Consider the following 12032-nt stretch of genomic DNA (forward strand, 5'->3'; position numbering starts at 1 on the left):
ATTTAATTTGTGATATCCAAAAAGTAGTAAATAATGATGAACAAAAATCATGCGCTCTATGTGTTTCGGGATCACAGTGCCTTCATCAGGAGCAATACTTCTTAAATAAAGTGACAATGTATCTTCAAGCTTCTACCAAAAGGCCAAGGAGGAAAAAAATGCTTTACGTCCAAGGATCTTTTAGCAGAGTCAATATTTTATGTTTAAGTATGTTAATTTCGACTGTGATGTGGGATAAGTGCAATATAACGTCCCCTTGGTCATTACTTGCGACTCAATAAACTTGTCAATTCTTCCAAGGAAAGGTACTCTGAATGAGTTTCAACATAAGGAGAAGGATGTTGCTCCACCTTTTGTAAAATATGTGGATGGTACAATGTACAAAATGTATACTTAAACTGGTAGGATAGAGTTGTCTGACTAGAGTAATGCCTACCTTATAATAGAGGTAGCCACTTCACAAGTAGGTAGAAGGCAGTGGGGCCCCTCATGGGCATCTTATAACTGCTGTGCTGATTCACCATAGATATTCTGAAAACATATATGCATTCACCATAGATATTCTGAAAACATATATGCATACTGTAATCAGAAAAGAATCTTAACAATATATAATCATGCATATAAAAACACATATCAATGCTAGAGCAGTGAGACATACTCACATGGTGAAGGATTCAACTAATCATGGATGTAGAGGTCAATTAGAGGATCTGGATGTGGTCGATGTAAATTTAACTCAAATTAGTGAATGGCTGGATTCAGCTCAATTGACTCTGTAAATATGAGGTATATAGTGATCAGTATCATGAGTATAGCCATAGGTATTGCTATTCCATGTATGTAATAAGTTCCAAATAAACAATACCAGGTTTTACCTTTGCACACTGTGGTCAAAATGGCTGCTTTAAGAACCGGCGTGTTTTCCCATCAATGTGGGCAGGAGAACATCACATCAGTGACGTTATGTAAACAAAGGTCTACCACTACTTTTGTCAGAACAAACCATAAATGAATAGATTGTCTAATTGTATAGAAACATGCTTGAACCTTGACTGAGTTCTCCCAGACAGTTTTGATGTACACAGGACTGGAATGTGCATTAATTGGGACACTAGTTGTTTCTTGTTGCATAGTAGCAGCTTTTAGTGCCAGAGCTGCCTGTTCTCCCCCGCATCCACAACATACTCTGTCAGAATTAACAACACACATTCAGCATCTTTTGTAAAAACTCAATATTAGGTGTGTGTATCGCTAGATCTGGACTTTATCATGGATAGGCAGCCAGTGGGGAGCTGACAAACGAAATGCCCACCAAAATGCTATTAATCACTCTTTGACAGAAGGGATGCAACAAGGTCATAAGAAGGTTGCTGGATACTTCTTCAGGCCTGAGCGAGGTGATGGCTTGATAGTGCCAGCAAAGGCAGCCTATAGCGTATGCATTGAAAGGCACACATTTAATTTCACAAATCAAATTAAAAGGATCATGTTGCAGTGCAATACAACTTTCAACATGGAGCAGCTGCTTGCCCCCACACCCTCTCGAGGCTCATGGATAATTTCAATTGAAAATGGTGAAAGGCCCTGACACATACCTGGCAAACTGAAACGAATCTCTACCCATCAAAGTTAGTGATTAATTGGCATTTTCTCAGCCCTGTTAGTAGTAGGGCCTCAGAGAGGACTTGCCCTTCAGAAGGTCAATAATTCTGCTACACCAGTTGGAGCGTGGCAAATCCCTTCCTGGATCCTTGCGGCATACCTTTTGTGACTCAGGGTTTTGTCTGTGTGTAAATGTCTGGCAACACATTTCTTTTACAATTCCTGCATCCGCCCATTGTTAGGAAAGATTTCCATGTCATGTGTAATTTTCTCTCCAGTTGTGAACCCCCCAACTTTTTGCTGCTGTTTAAACACCATAGTCTGACTTTGCCAGTGAAGTACAGCCTAATGCTGCACTCCAATGGGCTTTTTGCTCACTTAGTTATGGGGAAACTGACATGCCCTTAAAGACAATCAGTACTGGGAGACTTTGTTTCCTTTAATCTTTTAATACTTTTTCTGCAATATGTTACAAGTGCACAGAGTAGCTTACAGTACAGTGTGCTTGGGTTCTTTAGTCATTTCACAGGGCCATAGACAATCTCAAATTGATTTTTTGAAGAAGTGCAGATGTACTACGGACGTGTTTTTCCCGCCCCCATCCCGCCTTCCCTAACCAAAGACGAGGACAGGTGTAACAAGATTCAGAATGCCATGCTCGACAAACTGAACACCCTACAAGACAAAATCATCAGTCACCAAAATGCACTAAAACATAACTATGCAACCTACACCTGGATCCCGCTTGCGAAATCCCAGCCTTCTCATTCGAAGAGATGAAGGAACAGGACGTACTAGCAATCCTCTACTCTATGAAGACATCAAACTGTAAGGGTGAATCCTGGCCAGCACAGCTCATTAAAGACAGTGCACCCACCATGGCACCTTTTATCACAGCGTTTATTAACGCCTCCTTCAAAACCAACTGTGTCCCATCATGCCTCAAAGAAGCCTGGGTGCATCCACTGCCGAAAAAACCTACACTGGACCCTAAACTCCCGGGAAACTACAGACATACTTGGAGACTCATCACCTACTAGGCTTCCGTCCAAAACACAGAAAGGAAACAGCATTATTGGACTTAAAAAAAAAATATATAGGCAAACCCGCCCTCCTGCTACTCCTCGTCTTATCTGCGGCTTTTGACCTTGACCACCATAATACTCTTTGCCACCACCTCTCCACAGCCGCCACATTTTCGCCAGATACCACTGCCTGGATTTCATCCTTCCTCAAGGAAAGAGCAATGAAGGTCTTCTCAGACCAAGCCAGTGCAAGGTCCGAACTATCTTGTATCTCGCCCACTCTTTGCAACCTTCATGAGATCGCTATTTAATTATCTGGACTCCCTAGGCATCACATATACTAATTATGCTGATGATACTCAGGTCCTCATACCCCTGACAGGAGACTATGAGGCTGACCAGAAATCCCTTGACTCCATCTGCGTCACTATCCAAACCTGGATGGCCGAAAATTGGCTGTGCCTCAACAGTGAAAAAACAGAACTCTTACTCATTTCATTGGCTCACCGGAAACACTCAAGAAACTGGATGCAAAATACAACTCCTTCTGCATCAACAACACCCTCAAATCCTTGTATCTCAGGCAGTAAAAACTCTGGAAGTCTACTTAGACTCGAACCTCACTATGGTCAGGCAGGTTAACACCATATCTTCAGCATCGGCCTATCTCTCAAAACTAATCACAGCAGCCAGACCATTCCTGAAGCAACAAAACTGCCTCACCATCTCCAGAGCAATAATTGGGTCCCAACTGGACTATTTTAACGCACTGCTGCTAGGTACCTCTGCGCGAAACATCAGGAAACTCCAAACGGTACAAAACAATGCCCTCAGAGCCGCCACTGGCATCTCAAGAAGAGACCACATCTCGGCCACTAGAAAATCTGTTCACTGGCTCCCCGTCAAGGAGCGTATTATTTTTAAGACTCTGGCACTCACTCACAAATGTCTCCATGACGCAGCACCCCTCTACTTCGCTCAGAGATTCAACCCTCCACACACCGACAAACCCACAAGAACAGCCTACACTAACCATTTGGCCATCCCCAAAAGCATCAGGGCACGGGCAGGGGGTGCAAGTTTCCCAGTCAACGCGGCCACCAACTGAAAACTTCTACCCCCCTCACTCAGGAGCATCGAGTTTCACACAGCGTTCAGGAAAGCAATCAAAACACTCTTGTTTGTGTAGGCTCCTAAACACCTGCGGTCTTATATGTATAATATATGTAGAACGGTACTCCTTAAAACAGAGGGGCTCATTACACGGTAGGCGGTAAGGGTTTACCGGTACCAGGAAATCCTTACCGCCTTACTATGAGATCCCTTTGCGGGTTGGGGAATTTAACGCCTGCTTTTTGCAGGCGTTAAAAACCAACCGGCAAAGGGACCAGTGGAGCTAATTACTGTACCGTAATTAGCGCCTTCTCCATTCCCATAGAGCCCTATGGGGCAAAAATGGGAATGGGGAAGGGCAATGGTGGAAGGGGGAATTACCGCCCCGCCAACCTTGGAATGGGGCAGTAATTCCCCTTTCCACCAAGGCGGTGCCGGTATTTTACCGGCATGAACCATGGCGCTAATAGCGCCATGGTTCACCGCCTTCCGTGTAATGAGGCCCAGAGGCTCTTCACACAACTAAGACATCCCTTGTATGTATCATATGAATATGACTGTATTCTCCAATGCACTTGCTCCCTGTAACCTTTGCAATGCCTCTTGTTCACGTAACTAAGACATCGGGCCTCATTACACGGTAGGTGCTAAACCATGGTGCTATTAGCACCATGGTTCATGCCGGTAATTTACTGATTCCGCCATGGCGGAATGGGGAATTACCACCCCATTCCGAGGTTGGCAGGGCGGTAATTCCCCATGCCGCCATGGCCCTTCCCCATTCCCATTTTTGCCCCATAGGGCATAATGGGAATGGGGAAGGCGCTAATTACCGTACCGCAAATTGCAGTACCGTAATTAGCCCCAAGGTCCCCACAGCTGGTCCCTACTTTAATGGCTGGTCTAAACCAGCCGTTAAGGTCGGGTCCCGCAAAGGGACCTCGTAGTAAGGCGGAAAGGGTTAACGGTCACCGGTAGCATTACCAGTGACCGTTAACCCTTACCACCTTATGTGTAATGAGGCCCATCTTCTTGAAACAGCACCTCGATGTTGCAGGCGCTTTACAAATACAAAAAATAAATAAATAAATAGGCGCAATAAGACAAGGAGGGGGAACAAGGGAGGACAAAATACCAATCTTACTAGGCCTTGTGTCATTCAGATCGCGCAAGTGCGGGGAGGGGGAGAAGTGCCTGGGAAGGGGGAAGTGCAGTTAACTTACAAGTGCAGTGAGCGGGTGGCTCATAAGTGTAGACAGAAGGGACTGTAGAGTTGCAGATACAGACCCTTAAGTGCTGGGGAGCCCTGAAGCAGTGCGAGGGCAACTGGACATGGAGGAGCCTGGGCCCGAGTTCAGGGGTGACCAGGTGACCAGTGCATGGAACAGTCAGGTGCACCAGCAGGGGAGAGGAAGAGAAAGCGGAAGCGAAAAAGAAGGTCTGAAGTTGGTTCCGGAACCGGATGTGGTTCCGCTCAAGTTTGAGAGAGGCAGGGAGGCTGTTCCAGAAGGAGGCCGCAGCCGAGGAGATAGATCTGCCCCCAACTCTCTGCTTAGAGAAGTGTCTGCCCCTCAGAGAGTTGGAGGTGGATGAGCGGAGAGCTCGAGAAGGAAGTTGTTTTGGAAGAAATATTTGGAAGTAGAGCAGTCCCAGGCCCCAGAAAGCCTTTTGGACAATGCAGAGGGTATTGTAGTTGATCCTTGCAGCCACAGGGAGCAAGCAAAGAGATTTTAAAGCTGGAGAGATACAATCCCTGGGCTTGAGGCCAAGGACAAGTCTCGGAGCCCTGTTCTGGATACTTTGTAAAGGTCGAAGAGTAGAGGCAGGAAGATTTAGAAAGAGAGGACCAGAGCTCTGGAGACAGTGAACATCTGGGGGAAAGTGAGAAAAGGAAGAATACATCTGAGGAGGTGTAGCTGATAGTTTGACTTCTTAGAGACGTCAGAGATGTGAGGAGAGAGCAGAGAGTGGAGTCGAAGATGACACCAAGGTTCGTAACCTCACAGGAAGAAGCAGGTAGAAGGCCCAGAGTGGGCGGCCAGAGAGAGGGGAAAGGAGGGAGCAAGTGTCCCATTGAAGAGGATCTCAGTCTTACTGGCATTAAGGCAGAGATCACTGGCGGCACACCATTCCTGAATTGCGGCCAGACAGTCTGATATGAGAGAAGAAACAGAGGTGGCTGAGGGGAGCCTGAAAGAGAGAGGAGTGTCATCCACATAACATTAAAAATTGGAGCAGAAAGTAGCGATGCGGTGGGCAAGAGGTGCCAAAAAGAGAGAGAGAGAGAGAGAGAGAGAAAGAGAGAGAAAAAGAAAGAGAGAGAAAAAGAAAGAGAGAGAGAGAGAGAACCCCAGTTGGACCCGAGAGGGTCGGTTGGTTTGATAGGAGGTCAACCAGGCCAGGGCCTGATCAGTAATATCAAGGTTGTCCCAGAGACGATTGAGCAGGATGGCATGGTTGACTGTGTCAAAAGCAAAGGACAGATCAAGGAGAATGAGGACAGAAGGGAGATTAGAGTCAAGATTGGAGAGCGAGTCTTCACAGGTGTTCAGGAGAACAGTTTCTGTGCTTCTGGCAGCTCTGAAGCCAGACTGGTGGTCATAGAGGCAACCAACAGATTCAGCATGTAGGTTAAGCTGGGAGATAGCCAGCTTTTCCAAGAGTTTGTCCAGAGTGATGGAGATCGGGCGATGGTTAACCGGAGAGGAAGGATCGGCCGAGGACTTCTTTAGAATGGGGTGCACAAGAGAAAGCTTAAGGGGGCAGGGGAAAGTACCAGTGGCAATGAAGTGATTGCAGAAATCGGACAAGGCTGGAGCAAGAGTGTCGATGTGGTCCTTGATAGTTCTAGATGAGCAGGGGAGAACCTGCTTTGATTAAACTTTCCTAGATCGGACATGTCTAGAAACATCATCAGGGGTGAACAGGAGACAGGAGGAGTAGAGACTGCCTCAGACAGGCCAGGAGTGGTAGAGGAGGAGGAAGAGGAGGAAGCGAGGGTGGGCAGATCCCTCACATAGCACATCTTGCAGAGTTCGAGAGGTGTTATGACCGAATCATGCTGCTGTTAGCAACAGTATCTGCAGGGTGTGAGCTGTGAGGACATGATGAGCACCTAGGCTGAGTTGATGGAGCCACATCTTGGAGATTCCCTCTCAGGGCAATGTATGAGAGAGTGCTTCAAAGTGGGTCTTTGTCAGGAATGTGCATGGGGTGCTAGCCAATAGGGGGCCCTACCACCTAACAATGCCAATTGATCTTTATTTCCCATAACTGGAGACAAGCAGTTAATAAACAAGGGATACAGATGATTTCCGGAGCCTGTAATACTCTGATCAACTGAATTGCTAACCGTTCACGAACGGGTGCAAGCGGGCACGTCACTGTCCTTGACTCACCTTCCTTCACAAGCATGAGAAAGGGGCTTCCTTTTAAATCACCTCATGTTGTGCCCCTCTAGCGGGTGGGAAGGCAAGGGGAGTGTGGGTCTGTCATACTTCCAGCCGATAGTTAGGGGAAAGTATGTTTTTAAAGATTTGATTACAATTTACTGGAGTAGTTTTAATAATAATTGAATGAAAAGAAGATTAAACGTATTTGTACCTTTTTCTTTTATTATTTCAAAGCAATGTAAGCTATTTATATAATGTTTTATGAGAAATTAGCGCTTCTTTTTTAACTCAGTGCTTTTAGGAATCATGTTTATTCATAGTAATGTAATGAAATGCTTCCTCTTTTTCCCCCCACTATTTTATCTATTGTCGTTGGTGCAACTGGGTGAATAGTTTTTAACCAATAATAAACCTAAATAATTGTTTTAAACGTCAGCATCCCATACCATCCTTTCCACCTCATGCTCTCAATACCCCTCCAGGCCACCCACGCGTTCATGTCTACACACATAACAGCACCAAGATGGACAAGATGCTGTAGTCACCCATCAAAGTGCAGATCTGGTGCTCTGTTTCATTCAGCCCCTCCTCAATCCCTTGCTCCCCAGGTGATCTGGAAGGAGAACAACCAATACTGCTTGTAGCTACCAATGTGCGTATTTAATCCACTTGTAGAACTCCAGTCCTCCACCCCCTATAGCAGTGTACTGTGATCCACCATAGAGGTCCAATAGCGAATTACCAATTGTGTTTAATAGGATGGCACAGAGGAAAGGATTAACATAACATAATATGTGTAGTTGTAGAGTGCATCCCACTCCCCCCCCCCACACACACTGATGTATTTTGGTGTCCTAGACATAAGGTAACAGATTTTCATTCTTCCAAAACTCAGAGGCTCATTCTGTCAATCTTGGATGGATGAAGGGCTGGGTGTACCTGCAGGTTTCAAACGAGTGACTATGAGATGACACAACCATGGATCCTACCAGAGAATACACTAGTCCACTGAGCCACAGACCTGGATGCTAAACCTGGATCTGGACACCAGTTTCAGGAAGAGGCAGGAATGGAGACAAGACAGGAGAGAAGGAGACATGAAGGGTACAGGAACACAGGGCGGGAGACCGGCTAGCTCAGAAGCATAGAACAACCTGTGCAGACAAAAACTACAGCAGTTATTTACCTTTTGGTGCCTGTGCTTCTTACGCTTTGCAGAGAAGGATGATGCAATATTGTGTTTAGATCTAGAAATGGAAGACAATATGTTATTAAATACTACACATGCAAGACATCCTATACCGATATATAATCGAAACGTCCAAAATGGAGCTGCCGTTCCCCTCTCCCCGCCCAGGAATGCACCCTCCATCACATACACAGAAGACAGGATTAACTGGAGGTCTATGAAGAACTTTACACTTGGCCTAAAAAGATGATCACTTTCTCACCAAAGGAGGGGTGAATAGTCGCCGGTCTCTCACCCACAGCAAATTATCCCCCAATGATTCCTTAGAATATTGTGATGTATTTCACATTTTAAATGGCAGTATTTGAGGTCCCAGGGAGACAATAAGGAGCGCTCAGGATCCCTGTGAGTGACTGCAGATCGGGCAGACTTAAGATCGGACATGCGCACTGCTGAGACACTAATATACAGAGCATGCGCAGTAAAAGGATGCCGGGTCAGGCACGAGTACAACAAGCACACACACACACAGCGCATGCTCAGTGATTACCCTACTGGGTACGATGATGAACAGTCGGGGCACTGAGACACCGATCACCTGAGCATGCGTAGAATCAGAATGATGAGCTATGTACATTTTGGAACGTCGTGCACATGCTCAGTGTTTTTGCGTAATGCGCAGGACAGGATGAGAACACGGTGGGGCAGGCATGCTCATGGGTGTTGGGGGCTGTCCCGGTCCACCGGGCAGCCCCATATTCGTGTCGGGCAGCACCCGACGACACACGCTGCCGTGCGGCGATCACGCCGCTTGATGAAGGGTGGGGGTTCGTCCCACCCGCTCCGGGACACCGGAGCTCCACACACGTGGCCAGGTCCACCTGGCCACCGCGGCCCCGGCTCTGGGGGCACCCAGGCCGGGGTCGCACCCCAACCCGCCTCACATGGTTGGGGGACCCACAGGGACGGCGTTGCCCGGCAGGGGCACCGTCCGGACGGCGTTGCCCGGCAGGGGCACCGTCCTCCAGCTGGGCCCCGACCTTGGGCCCAGCACACGTGGCGAGGCACCCCCCCAGGCACCAACACAACACACCACGCGGAGTCAGGTTCACTCGTGACTGCCGAGCCGGAAGCGGCTCGGACCTTTTATTAGGTTGGTCACATGGGTAACCATGTGACCACACAAGGCCATGGAATGTACCATGGCCCCTCACAGGGGTGCCATGCAACACTCCTCCTTTTTCATATCGACAAAACAAAAAACCCCAAAATCCCCATCTAGCCACAACTACTATTTGAGCCACTCTACTACTTTGCACACCCTTTATTAACCTGGGTGAGTGGCTCTCATATCACTAAACGGCACCAGTGAGGGCTACTGGCACCACATAAAGCACTCGGAGCCTACAGGTGCGCACCACACGACATTGCCCACTAACTGGACCATTTTAAGCACGTCCATGTCTGCCGGCTCACAGTCTTCCGGGGAATGTCACTCCTGATGTCCACCTTCAGTATGGAGTCGCCGGAAACCAGCTCGCACCCTCACCAGAGTTCATTTAGGACAGTCCCAGCACCGTCACACAACACCGGCAAAGCCGCACCTGGGTAGGCCCAGGGGCCACATCGGCCAAGTCCACAGTCTTCGGAGGAGGCCCCCTCCGCACGCCTCCTTTCCTCTCCTTCATGCCTGCCGTTGGGGGAAGACCGGTAGCCCCCCTTCGTTGTTGCAGCTTCAGCCGCCACCACTCCTCTTTTCCTTGCTCCTCGGAGTGGGCACACACACACCCTCGCGGGCCGTCCCCCTTCAGATGGGAGTGGGGACAGCGGAGGGGCAGCTGAATTCCCCTATCTTTCTCATCGCGGGCCCAGCTGATGATGGGCCCGCCTCATTTTTTTTTTTTTTTTTTTTTTCCGGCGGCGATGTTTGCCGCGGCCTGCGGGTGGGGGGGCAGGCAGCTCTCAGCCCGCTCCTCAGGGCGAGCACTCTAATGTGCTTGCGAGCCCAGCTGGTGCTGGGCCCGCCTCCTTTGTTTCCTTTGCAGGCCCTGTTGGATACGGGCCTGCAACACACATTTTTTTTTTTTTTTTCCACGCGGGCCCAGCTGGTTTTGGGCCCGCCTCATGTCTCCCTCCACCGCGGGTCGATGGGGCAGCCGCGCGGTGGTGGGCGGCCAGCTGGCATGCTGGGGGAGGGGCCGCTCACCTCTCCATGTTTTCCTTGCGGGCCCAGCTGGTGATGGGCCCGCCTTTTTCATGCGGCGTCCCTCGCCGCTCACACTTCGGCCCGCGGATCGCGGGCGTGGCGTCGCCTCCTCACTGTGGCCGACGCCGGGACAGCTTTCCTCCTGGTGGTGGTGGGGGCCGATCCCCTCCCACATGCGGGCAGGCAGCACCTTTGCGGGCCCAGTTGGAGATGGGCCCGCATCACTTCATTTCTAGCGGCCGACGCCGCAGATCATACCTCCCCCAGATGGGAGGGGGGGCAGCCCGCGCGGCCACCGCCGCACCCATCTGCATTGTGGGCCCAGTTGATGATGGGCCCACCCGTGCACTCGATCCTCGGGGCACGCAGGGCCATCCTCGTCGCCATTGTTGGGGGCTGTCCCGGTCCACCGGGCAGCCCCATATTCGTGTCGGGCAGCACCCGACGACACACGCTGCCGTGCGGCGATCACGCCGCTTGATGAAGGGTGGGGGTTCGTCCCACCCGCTCCGGGACACCGGAGCTCCACACACGTGGCCAGGTCCACCTGGCCACCGCGGCCCCGGCTCTGGGGGCACCCAGGCCGGGGTCGCACCCCAACCCGCCTCACATGGTTGGGGGACCCACAGGGACGGCGTTGCCCGGCAGGGGCACCGTCCGGACGGCGTTGCCCGGCAGGGGCACCGTCCTCCAGCTGGGCCCCGACCTTGGGCCCAGCACACGTGGCGAGGCACCCCCCCAGGCACCAACACAACACACCACGCGGAGTCAGGTTCACTCGTGACTGCCGAGCCGGAAGCGGCTCGGACCTTTTATTAGGTTGGTCACATGGGTAACCATGTGACCACACAAGGCCATGGAATGTACCATGGCCCCTCACAGGGGTGCCATGCAACAATGGGTATCATACGCAAAAATAGAAATTACGAATCCCGAAGGGCAGGGCATGCTAGAAGGAAAGAACTATCTGGATTACTTACCGGTAATCTTCATTACTCCTCGTTGTGTTCTTCCTCGTCTCAGTGCGTACCTTTGAGTATGTCCATGCTCACTGGAACTCTGTTTTACAAGCTAGCTCATTCTGGCCCCTCCTACCCCAGTTGGTATAACCTCCTGATAAATTCATGCGTGCAGGGAACCAGTAATCAAAATAATCATGTTGAAGTCTAAATATGATATGATATGATATGATATGGTATTTGTAACGCGCCTATACACAGGTGTTTCAAGGCGCGACGAGGCAGGGAGGGGGGGGACAAGGGGAGACAGACAACGATCTTACTAGGCCAGGTGTCATTCAGATCGCGCAAGTGCAGGGGTGCGGGAGGTGGAAAAGTGCAAGGGGAAGGGGAGGGGGGGAAGTGCAGTACAAGGTAAGTGGCGTAACGTAATAAATAAATCAATAGGGCCAGCTGCTGGCAAGTGCGAGGTAAGTGCAGAACAAGTGCTGGGGGAGGGGGGGCTGTAGGGATACAGAGACAGTCCCGCAGTGCAAAGGGGTT

At 49.8% G+C, this 12032-nt stretch overlaps 1 long non-coding RNA gene across 1 annotated transcript; it reads right to left on the reverse strand.

Annotated features, from left to right (window-relative positions):
* Positions 1-352: 352 nt before the first annotated feature.
* LOC138554400 (uncharacterized) lies at positions 353-8753 on the reverse strand. The gene is made up of 4 exons (XR_011297403.1): positions 8587-8753; positions 8322-8382; positions 666-776; positions 353-563 (listed from the first exon to the last, which is right to left on the reverse strand). It is a non-coding gene; the product is annotated as an uncharacterized lncRNA (long non-coding RNA).
* Between the last annotated feature and the right edge of the window lie 3279 nt (positions 8754-12032).

The sequence above is a fragment of the Ambystoma mexicanum genome, unplaced genomic scaffold (assembly GCF_040938575.1).
Source record: "Ambystoma mexicanum isolate Mex_15411 unplaced genomic scaffold, UKY_AmexF1_1 Mex_scaf16, whole genome shotgun sequence".
In the NCBI taxonomy this organism is placed as follows: domain Eukaryota; kingdom Metazoa; phylum Chordata; class Amphibia; order Caudata; family Ambystomatidae; genus Ambystoma; species Ambystoma mexicanum.